Source organism: Gymnoscopelus microlampas (assembly GCF_963454915.1).
Source record: "Gymnoscopelus microlampas genome assembly, chromosome: 10".
NCBI classification, from domain to species: domain Eukaryota; kingdom Metazoa; phylum Chordata; class Actinopteri; order Myctophiformes; family Myctophidae; genus Gymnoscopelus; species Gymnoscopelus microlampas.
This window is the reverse complement of record NC_139947.1, coordinates 9,166,353-9,178,994: the sequence shown is the minus strand read 5'-3', so window position 1 is coordinate 9,178,994 and position 12,642 is coordinate 9,166,353. Positions and strand designations below refer to the sequence as shown.

General features: G+C 42.1%; 1 long non-coding RNA gene across 1 annotated transcript; it reads left to right on the top strand.

The window, feature by feature from the left end:
• The first annotated feature begins 292 nt into the window (after positions 1 to 292).
• On the top strand, positions 293 to 1,047 carry LOC311052968. The gene is made up of 3 exons (XR_014601584.1): positions 293 to 333; positions 517 to 639; positions 731 to 1,047. It is a non-coding gene; the product is annotated as an uncharacterized lncRNA (long non-coding RNA).
• The last annotated feature ends 11,595 nt before the right edge of the window (positions 1,048 to 12,642 follow it).

Sequence of the window (12,642 nt, the reverse complement as noted above, 5' to 3'; positions counted from 1 at the left end):
CCCTACTATCCAAAAAGAAATGTTAATAAAATGTCTATTGTTTTAAATTCCAACTTCAGCTACGAAGGCAAAGCTGGTGTCATCGATAGTGGATACATTTCCATGCCTGAGGGACTGTCATGGGACAGTAAGTAAAGTTAATACATTGTTACAAAACATTCCATTGTGAATCCTACTGTAATGTGAACCATTATTGGCAACTCTTAATTTCAGTGTTGCTGCTGGTTATTTCCTAATGTGTGCATGTGTGTTTGTGTGTGTTCTTTTCTGATATCTTTCTCTACTTTATGATGCATGTTTCAACCCAGGCCAGGGAGGAGTCACATGAAAAAGGTAAAGCAAGGTGTCTTGGATTGAAATAAGGTACAAGTTGCCCTTCTATCTCAATCCAACTCATGTGACTACTGTACATTTAGGAGTGGATGTGACTATGCTTTTTTCAACAAACCGTTCTTGTAAACTTGGATGTTCATCTATCACCATTAGCTTGAGTTAATCTTTTTCTGCTCTTCACAGAATCAAATAACTGCAGACAAGCCTTGCCAAAACATGTGGCCACCACTGCAGACTGCAGATGGGACAAATTCAATCCAAGCCATAATCGAAGAGTTGCCGCATCTAGTGGACACTCAAGGCATGGTGAGGTTACATCTCACAGAATAAGTTTAGTACAGACTAAATCGATTATTGTTTGTGCCTTACACATTTTTTTGTCTTTTCCTGTCTGTAGATTTCTCATGATTTCTCGATGTTAAATCCTGAGTGTACTGGGAGATGAACCCTGAATTCTCTGCGAAGATCACTCACATGGCCGGCCAGGAAGGAGAAGACGGGTGACCTTCGCGTCAACATACAGTAGATTTGCTCTCAGCTGGTATTCACATAGAGCTCACATACTCCGGGAGCAGTATGGGTTAGCGCCCCAGCCTTGGTCTCCAGCCTTGGTCTTCCGTGAGGAAGAAGCCCAACAAACAGTTGGATCATGCAGACACATTTTTTGTAATATAGCCTAATATATAAGTTGGCATAAGATATTGATAGCTAATTACAGTGACATTATTTTAATGCTGTGTAAGGGCAGGCATGTGTGTTCCACCTACATGTGCATTCACACTCATGTTCAGTAACTTTGGACACTATTTGGACTTGAGCACTACTGGGGAATTAACTCAACCTAGACTCCAGATATAGTGACTTGACTACAGCACTGGAGCTTTGGAGTTCAATTTAACCTGTTGTATCAACTTGTAATAATCTTGTTCTTTCCTCTTTTCTTTTCTTCTTCAGCCTGTGGCAAACCTGGTGCAGTAGCTGACCGCAGCAACCACAGAGTATCCATATGTTTTTATGCTAGGGGAGGGGCATAAGTGTTCCCAAGCTTATGTGATAATAAATGGGGTGGCCTTGGCGCACCCATCTCTTTTGGGTGATGGGTGTTTTAAAGCATTTTATGTCTTCGATCTCAATTTCCCTGAAACCATGTTCCCAGGTTTGGGAGTTCATTCAGACTTTCATCTTTGACATCCCAGGCTTCCAAGATTTCAAAAATGGGTTACCCCCCACACCCCTGTTCAATGGTTCAAGTCATCCTGATGATAGTAAAGTACACTAGCTTCCAAGAGTTACCCCCCTCCAATGGTTTGAGTCTTTGTCATGTAAGCTAAGTATACTTCAAGTGCAAAAGAAAAAGGTTTTTTAATTGGTCTATTTTTTGGCCAAAGGCTTTCTGTTAGCAACATGAATGTGGGAATGTATGTCGGCATAGCATGAGATAAATGCAACATTTAGCATGTAATGACTTATGTAATGAACTAAGATCTATATGTTTTGTGGGGTAATACTATTCAACAGAGTTCAATGTGACATAAGCAATTGATAATGTAGGAAACAGCAGTCATGAACATGGCAAATGTCAAAGCACAAATGTCTATTTGTAATTCTTGTATGCACTTTTAATTTAAGCTGTCATTTATATCAGTGTGTATGTATATGTGTATAAATATATATATGTGTGTGTGTGTGTGTGTACACACACACACACACACACACACACACACACACACACACACACACAGCTTTGGTGGAAAACATCGGATTGCTGCTGGACGCCCTGCCAAGGTTACAACCTGACCTGACCATGTCTACAGCCAGCCATCTAAGAGGGCTTGAACAGCACAACCAACATGATGACACAGTGATGATGTGATGACACAGTTATTGCTGATGTATACATTTCTGCAAAGAGTGGCAAATAAAGACCCTGATTTGATTTTGTAGGCTACGTGGTTGTGATGAGGAGTTAAAGTGACCTATCTATTTGATTTATTATTTCAATAACTTCAATGACAATAGCTGTACCTTAGCATGTCAATGAATTAGAAAGATGACCCAAGACGACTCACCTCTGCATTCACATGCCATTTGAGGTACTTAATAGCTGCAATAGCAGAACATGACCCAAGATGATGAGACGATGATTAGCATGTTAATTAGAAAGATGACCCAAGACGATGATGATTGTTAGAGTGAATCACCTCTCTTTCACTTGTAGAAGTTGGAAGTAAGTATAGAAGTAACTTATTTTTGATCAAAGTAGTTTTTCAATCCTGTAATCTCATTCACATAATATGGGCTCCAGCAGTAGTTAAATAGGTCTATATGGTTATACTGTATACATGCATGCATGTATGTTTTTATTCTTTTTTAATTTGTAGAAGTGATTCTATAAATAGGCGAAGCTCTCTCTCTAAGCCTATCTAGTTTTAGTTCTCCAATAGCTGCAATAGCAGAAGCATGAGGCATGTTAATGAATTAGAAAGATGGGGGCATTATATAGGCTACTCCATTCTACATTGTGTTATTACGTTGGTGGCATATTATAGACCTACTTAATATTCTACAATTTATTGAAACTAAAAAGCAGCGCAATTACTTCAGACTAAACTTGCATTAGAAAATCGTCCAGAAGAGAAAAGGGGGAAATAATAATGACCCGTCCGAAGGGCCACTCTTCCTGGGTACCAGATGGGACGAGTGCCCCCCTCCCAGCTCTGGAGGTGTGCCTCCGAGCTCCAGGTGGGTCCCCCGTTGTCCCTGCCCGAGCCCCGGAGTAACTCAGCAGAGGGGGAAGAGGGGACCCCACGCTTGCCGGGTAGAGACGGTCCACGGGCCGCCCGGAGCTCCGAGGCGCACCTCCAGGGTAGGGAGGGCACTCGTCCCATCTGGTACGCAGGAAGGGTGGCCCTTCGGACGGGTCGGGCAGCTGAGCACCGGCCGACACGGGGAGCCCCGTGGACCCCTGGCCAGTCCACTGGGACCTCGGTGGAACCCCGGCTGCCACCCCCGCCACGGGGACCCCTGTGGACCCCCGGCCGTTGAAAAAAAAACTTTGAAGATGAAACAATACTTGAAAAAAAAACACTCACTTTGAAAAAAAAAAACTTGGAAAAAAATAATAATAATCTTTGAGAAAAAAAAAATTCTTTGAAAAAAAAAAAATCTTTGAAAAAAAAAATATTTTTCTTTGAAAAAAAAAAAAAATCTTTGAAAAAAAATATTTTTCCTCCTTTTCAAAGTCGTGCGCACGACTTTGAAAAAAAAACACTCACTTTGGAAAAAAAACTTTCTTCACTTTGAAAAAAAAACCTCACTTTGAAAAAAAAAAACTTTTTCTCCTAAAAAAAAAACCTCACTTTGAAAAAAAAAAAACTTTTTCTCCTAAAAAAAAAACATCCCTCTTTACAAAAATGTAATTCTCTAAAAAGATTATTCTATACACCCTTTAATAATTAAGCAACTATAAAAAAAAATGTTAACCCCCCCCAAAACAATCCTTCCCCTTTAAAAAAAAATTCAACCCCTAAATATTTTGTTTTTATAGCCTCCTCCTTTTTTTCTGCCAACATATGATTTTTTTTCCCATACCACAAAACATAAACCGCCAGCTTTTAAAAATAAAGTGACCCTTTAAAAAAATGTATCTACACTTAAAACAATCTACCTAGTGATGTCCCTTCAGGGGCTCCGTACTTTTCATACTTTTGTGTGACGCTTAGTGGTGTAAAGTAACTATGTACATTTACTCAAGTACTGCACTTAAGTACAATTCTCAGAGGCAAATATTGTACTTTTACTCCATTACAATTATTTGAAAACTTAGCTACTAGATTTTGATTATTATTACAAAACATACATTAACCACTACAGCCCTATGCATACTTACTGTAGGCTATTTGAATATAACCGATCTACAAGCTCACAACGCGTCGCTTTAGCTTGTAGATCTATTTTCAAAGCATTTTTATACTTTGAAAACTTGTGAAATGGGACATTCTGCAAAATGAGCACTTTTACTTTCAGTACTTAAGTATATTTTAATGCGAAAACGTTTGTACTTTTACTCAAGTAACTTTTGAATACCTGACTTTTACTTAGTTCTACATTGTGGTGTTGGTAGTTTTACCTAAGTAAAAAATGTTAGTACTTCTTCCACCACTGCGTTGTAGTATGATCAAATAGGGCATTCATTTATGGGGGGTTTGAGAGAATATGGAGATAAGAGGTTTCTGCCCGACAGCAACGATGTTGGCCAACCAAGAGTGGAGATTAAACGAGATTGAAATTAACGACGTTGTTGGGAATGTCACTTGTGTTTCCAAAGGCTACCTAGTACCTGCCAATGGAACATTAAGGGTAAACGGTGTCACGTGCACTGTGTCGAAAACCAGCTGTGAAAATGTGCAACACGAAGATTTGACACCAAGGGAGAAAGTAACAAAGAAAAATACTCTTTTACTGCCATGTATGTTCATCAACGCATAGACATGTCTACATACAGTACAGTACATTATTTATATGAATAAATGCATACACACGTGCCTGTGCACATATTCACGCATGCACGCACACACACACACACACACACACACACACACACACACACACACACACACACCCACGTGCATTCATGCACTCACACACACACACACACACGCACACACACGCATGCACACGCAGACATACTGTACACACACACACACACACACACACACACACACACACACACACACACACACACACACACACACACACACACACACACACACACACACACACACACACACACACACACACACACACACACACACACAAGATCATGTTAGCTATAGTAACCGCTGGGACAGAGGAGCAGGACGACCATTACTGCTTCCTGTTTTTCTGGAAATGAAACTATGTCAAAGGCAACACACACTGACCAATAGGAACACCCCAACACACACTGACCAATAGTAACACCCCAACACAAACTGACCAATAGGAACACCCCATCCATCCCTGATACACACTGACCAATAGAAACACCCCAATACCAACTGACCAATAGCAACACCCCATCCATACCTGATGCACACTGACCAATAGCAACACCCCATCTCTGAAGCTCTCACAAATACACTACTGAAGGGGTCTGTAGCATTTTCCAGGCTTAGCTAAGAGAGAGAGATGAAGCAGGGACCCCCCACTACATAATGTATAAAATTGTGTTTTTTATCCACTTGAACAATCAATACTTTAGTAAACTCTGTACTTGGTCCGCTCTTATTTCCCTCTACAACAAACCTCTTCGCCGATCTACAAGAACGTGTCGCAGGTGCGACGCGTTGTCTGCTTGTAGATCAGCAGTTTTTCGGCTAATGTTCCCACCAGAACAGGGATGCTATAGGGTTTAAGTGGTTAAAAAAAAAAAAAAATTTAGTAACTCTGAATACCCCCTAGGGGTCCCAGACCCCCTTTCGAAGACCCATGCACTTCTGTATTCTGCGTGGCACGCGCATAAAAAACAACACAACACAACACCAGCGCTCAAACACCCGCATGAGAAGACACGGTGGAGGTAACAGCAGGGGGTCCGTGCACACAGCAGGGGGTCTTCATAACGGGCGCTGTGCTGTCCTGTATTCAATCAGACGGCTGATCATTGGCAGTGAATGCCAACGGGGGCTGGCAAACAATCCCTCTGAACCATAAATCATTTTGCGTTATACAAGCCGCTACTGATTGCTGCTGTCCGCTGGCTGCAAACACATCTGTCCTCCTGGCACAGTGTTTCCCAAGCAATAGGTCGGGGCCCACTTTTTGGGGTCAAGTACACATTTGTATGGGTCTTGAGTAAATATAACCTTAATAACGTAACAATAACATTTTCGAAAATAATTTCAAAAAAAGAAAAATTAAGTGAAAATAGCAGATCTACAAGCTCACAACATGTCGCGATGTGAAGTGTTGTGAGCTTGTAGATCTGCTATTATCACTATTTTTAAAAATATGTTCATAATACATGTTTGATACGGTCCCGGGGAGACACAAAGGCTATATTTTCAAATAGCCTAAAATAGGGCTAAAGTGGTTCATGTATGTTTTATAATATAGTAGTTTATATCTGCAAAGTAACTAGTAACTAAAGTTTTCAAATAATTGTAGTGGAGTAAAGGCACAATATTTGCCTCTGAGATGTAGTGGAGCAGAAGTAAAAGTATTGCAAATTGGAAATACTAGTAAAGTAAAGAGTAACAAAAGATTGTCCTTAAAGGGGAATACCACTCATTTTCAACATTGAACTATGTCTCTATGTCTTTACGGTGTACTTTTGGCTCCGCCCCCTCAGCCAAAAGTACACCTTGCGTATGGCACTGATCACATGATCTCAATCAATTATCCAGCTCTAGGCAACATAGAAGGGGGGGGGCTTTTTTCTTATTTCCACACAACAGCTCTAAGGTGTATTAAAGACATAGTTCAATGTTGAAAATGAGTGGTATTTCCCTTTAAGTACAGTACAGTACTTAAGTACATGTACTTAGTTACTTTCAGCTATGGGGCGGCCATAGCTGAATGGTTAGTGAGCCCGCCTAGGGAGCCAGAGGCCCTGGTTGCCCCAGGTTCGATTCCAGACCAGGTCAGCATATGCGTCGATGAAATGAAATTTGTCCCTGAGCAAGACTCTTAACCCCTAATTGCTCACAGGTTCTCATTGGAAACAAGACCGCAAGGACTTTCATGAACGACCTGTTAAAAAGGAATTATCCTTATCCTTATCCACCACTGAGTGAGTAGAGAGGCCGTCTGGAAAAACAGAAGGTCCCCGGTTGGCACCCCGGCCCCGGTTTATGTGTCGGAAGTGTCCCTGAGCAAGACGCTTAACCCCTTAACTGCTCCCTGAGCGCTGTATTAATAGCACCCACCGCTCCTAATAGCTGGGATGGGTAAATGCAGAGGACAAACTTCACGTATGTGCAAATATAGTGTGACAAAAATACCCCAACAGGGGACCAAATTAATTCATTAGGACAGAGGTACTACCTTATGTCCTCCTGGTGCCAGTAGGGTACAACAACAGCTGTGGCACGACAATAAAAAATATGGGGTGAGGAATTAATTGACTTAACGACTAAATTGGGGGAAAAAAGGGGTAAAGATAATTGGCTACTCTAAATGAAATTTGAAAAAATATATAATTGTCTATCTGCAGTCATTTGAGTTCATCGCAATTATTTTTGCATAATCGTTCCTAATTTGCATTCGTCCGTATAAAACCAGCTGGGTGAAAGAAATGTCCATCATTATAGCCACATCGTTGTCAACATTCCCTTCCTGGCATCCCTATTTGGGGCATTTAGGGAAAACATTGCCCACACTGCCTGCACACAGAGGTATCGGACAAATTGTCTGCCCTGCACAATTTTTCTAAAGTTACAATATAAGGACTTCTAACACATTGGGTGCCAAAACCGTGAATTTTCGTGTTTGCAAAGAGTAGCCGTTCTTTTCCACAAGGGGCGGGCTAGCGCAACTTTGGAATCACCCACGGTGCCTCTTAAATGGAAGGGACAGATGGATCACCGTGCCAAAAAAACTGGCTTCCGTCCACTCCCATTATATCTCCTTGAGAAAAACCTCCGTATCTCCTTTTTTTTTTACGTGGTGAAAACGAGCCATTTTCGGCACGTGATCACTCCGCAATGGCGGTTCGCGTGAGAGATGTTATTGTTCCAGGCGTTAGCCTGGACCATCAACCATCGTACACGCATCCATTGTTTACATCCGGGTGCTCGTCGTGGAGTCTACAACTCTAAACAGCGCAGCGTTACAAACGATAAGATCGCTGGCACTAGACGTACCCTGTTTTAATAAAACTCTAGCACCGAATGTGTTAAGACCTTTGTAATACCAAATTGGCCAAATTGTCCTATTACGTTGGAAAGAGGCAAACATTGTGAAAATAAAAAAACTGCAAGCTCACAACGGCAGTGCAAGTTGTTGTGAGCTTGTAAATTCAAACTAAATTTAATGGCTACAATTCCGAGTGGTTGTTAGGGTGGGTTCAAATATGAGTATTTTGGGGATCGCAGCTTGAAGAGTTTGGGAACGCTTGCCCTACACAACGGCCACAGGGGAGTTGAGTTGTGAACCAGGACCAGCGCAGCGGAACCTTTCACACGAGGTCCTGCTGTCATTGCAGCAGTCGTCCGGGCAGTGGTGAAAAAAGTAAAAATGTACTTAAAGGGGAATTTTGGACCACGGTTTTCTTACCTTTTCTATGAGGTTATGATATCCTAGGATGAATAGTGCAGTAGAGAAATTTCATAACTCCATCCAGGGTGATGCGCCTGATCGCATATTTTGATAGCTTTTTTATTGTTTTTTTTTAGGTGAGATCTGACTTTCATAGTGACAGTCTGACAGAACACTATGCAATGTGATTGTCTTGAATGCGCCCCACCAGAAGTCTCGCTAGATGAGATTGTCTAGCGAGACTTCAGTACAGTAATCAAAAATGATTTGAGTAAAAGTATAAAGGGCAGGTTTTAATTGGCATCAAAACATACCAAAATTAAAGGTACTCAGTATGCAGAATATTTCACAAGTTATCATATGATGTCAAAAATGTATAACAATCTTTTGAAAATAGCAGATCTACAAGCTCACAGCGTGTCGCATCGCGACACGCTGGACCCGTAACCAAATGGACTCATTTTACACTCTCAAGAGTTAAACCATTGTTAAACATCTGCATTACTTCATTAAAGAATTGTTCTTTTGATCAACGTTTGCCTGTTATCTCTCCTCTCAATTTCTTTTGTGTCCGAGAGTCTAATCTCTAATCTCATCAAATGGTGGTCCGTGGCTCAAATGGGGAACAAATAATGGAGGGAAAAAAAGGTTGAAAACCACTGCTATAGAGTACTTGAGTACCCCGTTACCCAAAAACATCATCCGATCACAGTAACGCCGTCACTTGTGACGCGTTAGCCCCCCAACACTGGCCAAGCCCTATAGGCCAGTGGTTCTCAAACATGTTTGGCTCAGGTCACCCCTGTAAAGAACTTTTTCATCCACGGCACCCCTGAATGACATTGTCACTTTATAGAATCTTTTGTCGTATTAACGGGGACGTAGATTTGTAAATCTTTCCCCCAAAGATACAGTTTGTCACGAGGAAAACTGGAGAGAATATTTGTTTCCATTAGGGCAGACTGAAAATAACTTTTATACTTGGCGTTTAACCACTTAAACCCCAGCTTTCCTATTCTGGGGGAAACATTCACCAAAAGTAGCAGATCTACAAGCTCACAACGCGTCACGTTGTGACGCCATGTGAGCTTGAAGATCTGCTACTTATGGTGAAGAGACTTGGTGTAGTGTAGGCTGAAAAAGTACCGTTTAACTCAGGTCCGTTTTACCAAGTATAGAGGGTCTAAAGTCATTAAACTGAAGTGATATTGATATATTCCAAATATCATCAAAGTATTCTGAGGCACCCCTGGTTTTTGGGTAATGTTTAGCCCCTTTTAGCCCCCCCCCCCCCCCGGCTTCTCAGAGTTAAAGGACGACTTCACCGCTTTTCAACCTATCTGCATATAATTGGTCCGCACTAATACTCATGATAAAATGGTACCATTTTTTTCTACTCGGTCTGTGTCTCAGAGGAGGGCTGTGGACATTTCAGAAACCTGTCTACCAGTGACATCATCAATGGGGAATCCAAGCTAATAGAAACTGCAGGCTTTCTATTCCTGGAAAGTTGCAATGCAATAAAAGAAGCCATTGTTGTCGTGTTAATAAAAATCTAAATAAAAAATGTGAAATCTTGTTGGAAAAAAAGATCATGCCTAACGATGATGTCACTGGTAGACAGGTTTCTGGACTGTCCACAGCCCTCCTATGAGACACAGACCAAGTAGAAAAAAATTGTAGCAAATTGTTTTATTAGTGAGGACGAATTATATGAAGATAGGTTGAAAAGCGGTGAAGTCGTCCTTTAAATGAACAGTCCAGATTTTGCGGTCTACTATCAGTGTCTCTCTCTGTCGGCAGCCCTCTTCCCTGCCGCTCCTCACTGGCTCCACTCCTCCTCACGTCTCCTGTACCTCGCCTCGTAGTGGAACTACAGTAACAGTTACTGTACAACAACTATTGTCAGCTATATTAAAAAGCCATTTGTGGCAGTGGAGCCCCCGGAGTGCTGCTGTGTTCCTCTTGCCTATATAGTCTTACCCCCCTACGCAGGTCTGACGGGACACTTACAGTAGAGCGTCGGGCAGAAACCTCTCATCTCCATATTCTAACTTTTAGTGTTTTTTCGTAAAATTAACACCCTACTTGATCACACTACAGCGCCACACAAAAGCATCGAAAATAGCAGATCTACCAGCTCAAAACGTGGCGCGAAGCGACACGTTTTGAGCTTGTAGATCTGCTACTTATCTATTTTTGAATTTGAATCCGGAAAAGTAACAGTTTTGGACATATGAGGTTTCCACCCGACAGAGACGATTATAAATGAGAGGGGGGCGGGATTAATGGACTGTGACATCAAAGTCCACCGGCCAATCACATCACTTTTCCGAGCCTAATTATTCAGAAAACCCCAGACAACAGAAAATCCACTGAATGGTCAAAGTTCAGTTCAAATTTGATGTCAAGAAACCTTGTGTTTCAACTGGCCAGCCAAATGGCTTGTTGGGTTTATGGGGGTATATATGGGGGGCAGCAATGGCTCAAGAGGTAGAGCGGCCACTTAGGGAAAGGGAAGGTTCCCCAGTTCGATTCCGACCTCGCCCCCCCAACAAATGTGAGCCCCAGTTTGGGAACCACTGTACTGTGGTTCTTTCTGTTGGCCTGTTAGCATTGCCTGTGATGTCGCTGGGCCCTCCACGCCACGCGGTCATTTTTCTCCTCGTAATTCCAACCACAGAACCTCGGGGTCTTTTTCCAAAGGCTCTGTGCCTTCATGTCTACAGTACGTTATCCTAATATACTCTCACCACTGGCACAAACACAGGTTCTCTGTTGCTTTAAAACGCTGAAATTGCCATTATTGTCCCTCAAGACCGTCCTCATTATCCCCTAGCATCCTTGAGTCGCTCTTTCATTGTTGCTTTTATGCTCTTGCCCGTACTCTCACATAAACCCTCTCTTTCTCCCTCTCAAAACGCCATTTCGGGAAAAAAAAGTAGCCGTATAATTCCAGCACCGGCTTTGTGCCGTTCCTTCGGCCTTTTCTTATTTTCCAGTTCAATTGCCTCAATTCAGCCGCGGCATAATAATGTACGGAATCAAATTAAATATTTACAATAGGCACAAGGTTCCAGGAAGTGTGCGTCTTGTGCGTGCGAAGAAATGAAAAGAGGCGACTATAGCCTTTCAAGCTAGCTCAAGGACACGCGCCCGCCCGCCTGCCGCACGCTCACTCTCTCTCTCTCTCTCTCTCCCACCCCGCATCACTTCCTCTTTGGGCCTTTGAGCCTTTCTTCTACAGGAAGGCCTGCGCTTTGCACCTCCTGAGTATCACTTACACCACGGCTCTGACCCGCTGACAGGGACGCATTCACGTGCGCACACTTTCAGGGAAAGACACACACGTCTTCCTGCAGAAGTAGCTTTAAAGTCACAACTGCCGCAGCGACTGAACATTTGTTCAAAGATTGTTGGACAACCACTTCAGCGGCTCTATACATCTACGTATAATAACAGTATGTTAAGGTCGGCAAGGAATATCACTTCAAACACTAGCCATGTGTTGTATAGAGAATATAGGTTGCTGCCTTCAGGAAGGAGATACGGTGTTCGAACATACAATAAGGTCAAAATGAAGAGGTTCTTTGTTCATCAGACGACATTGAGGTTTAATCAGGAGTTTTAGGCCAGGGGTAGGCTGAGTGGTCGACATTGCTCTCATCTTTATATGTCTTTATGTATGTATTTTTGTTTTTTGTGTCATAAATGTGCGTAATGTTTATGTGTTGCATACATGGCTGCTGGGTCGCAAGACAAATATTGTATCGTATCGTACTAAACTTGTGAGGACAATCAACATTTTAGGATAGAAAACATTTGCCACTGTTAACCCTAAACCATGATCTAGATCGGCTGTATTGTCATTGCACGACAACGGTACGACAAACTCAAGTGTAAATCAGGTATAAATAACTCCATCCCTAACCCCTAAATGTGTAATCCTAGCTCTAACCTGAATCTTTTCCTAATTGTAAACCGAACTGCAGTGTAAAAACAAAAAGATTGTGTCCTCACAATTAAATTATACTATACTGGCGGGAACATTTGGCCCTCACAAGCATAGTA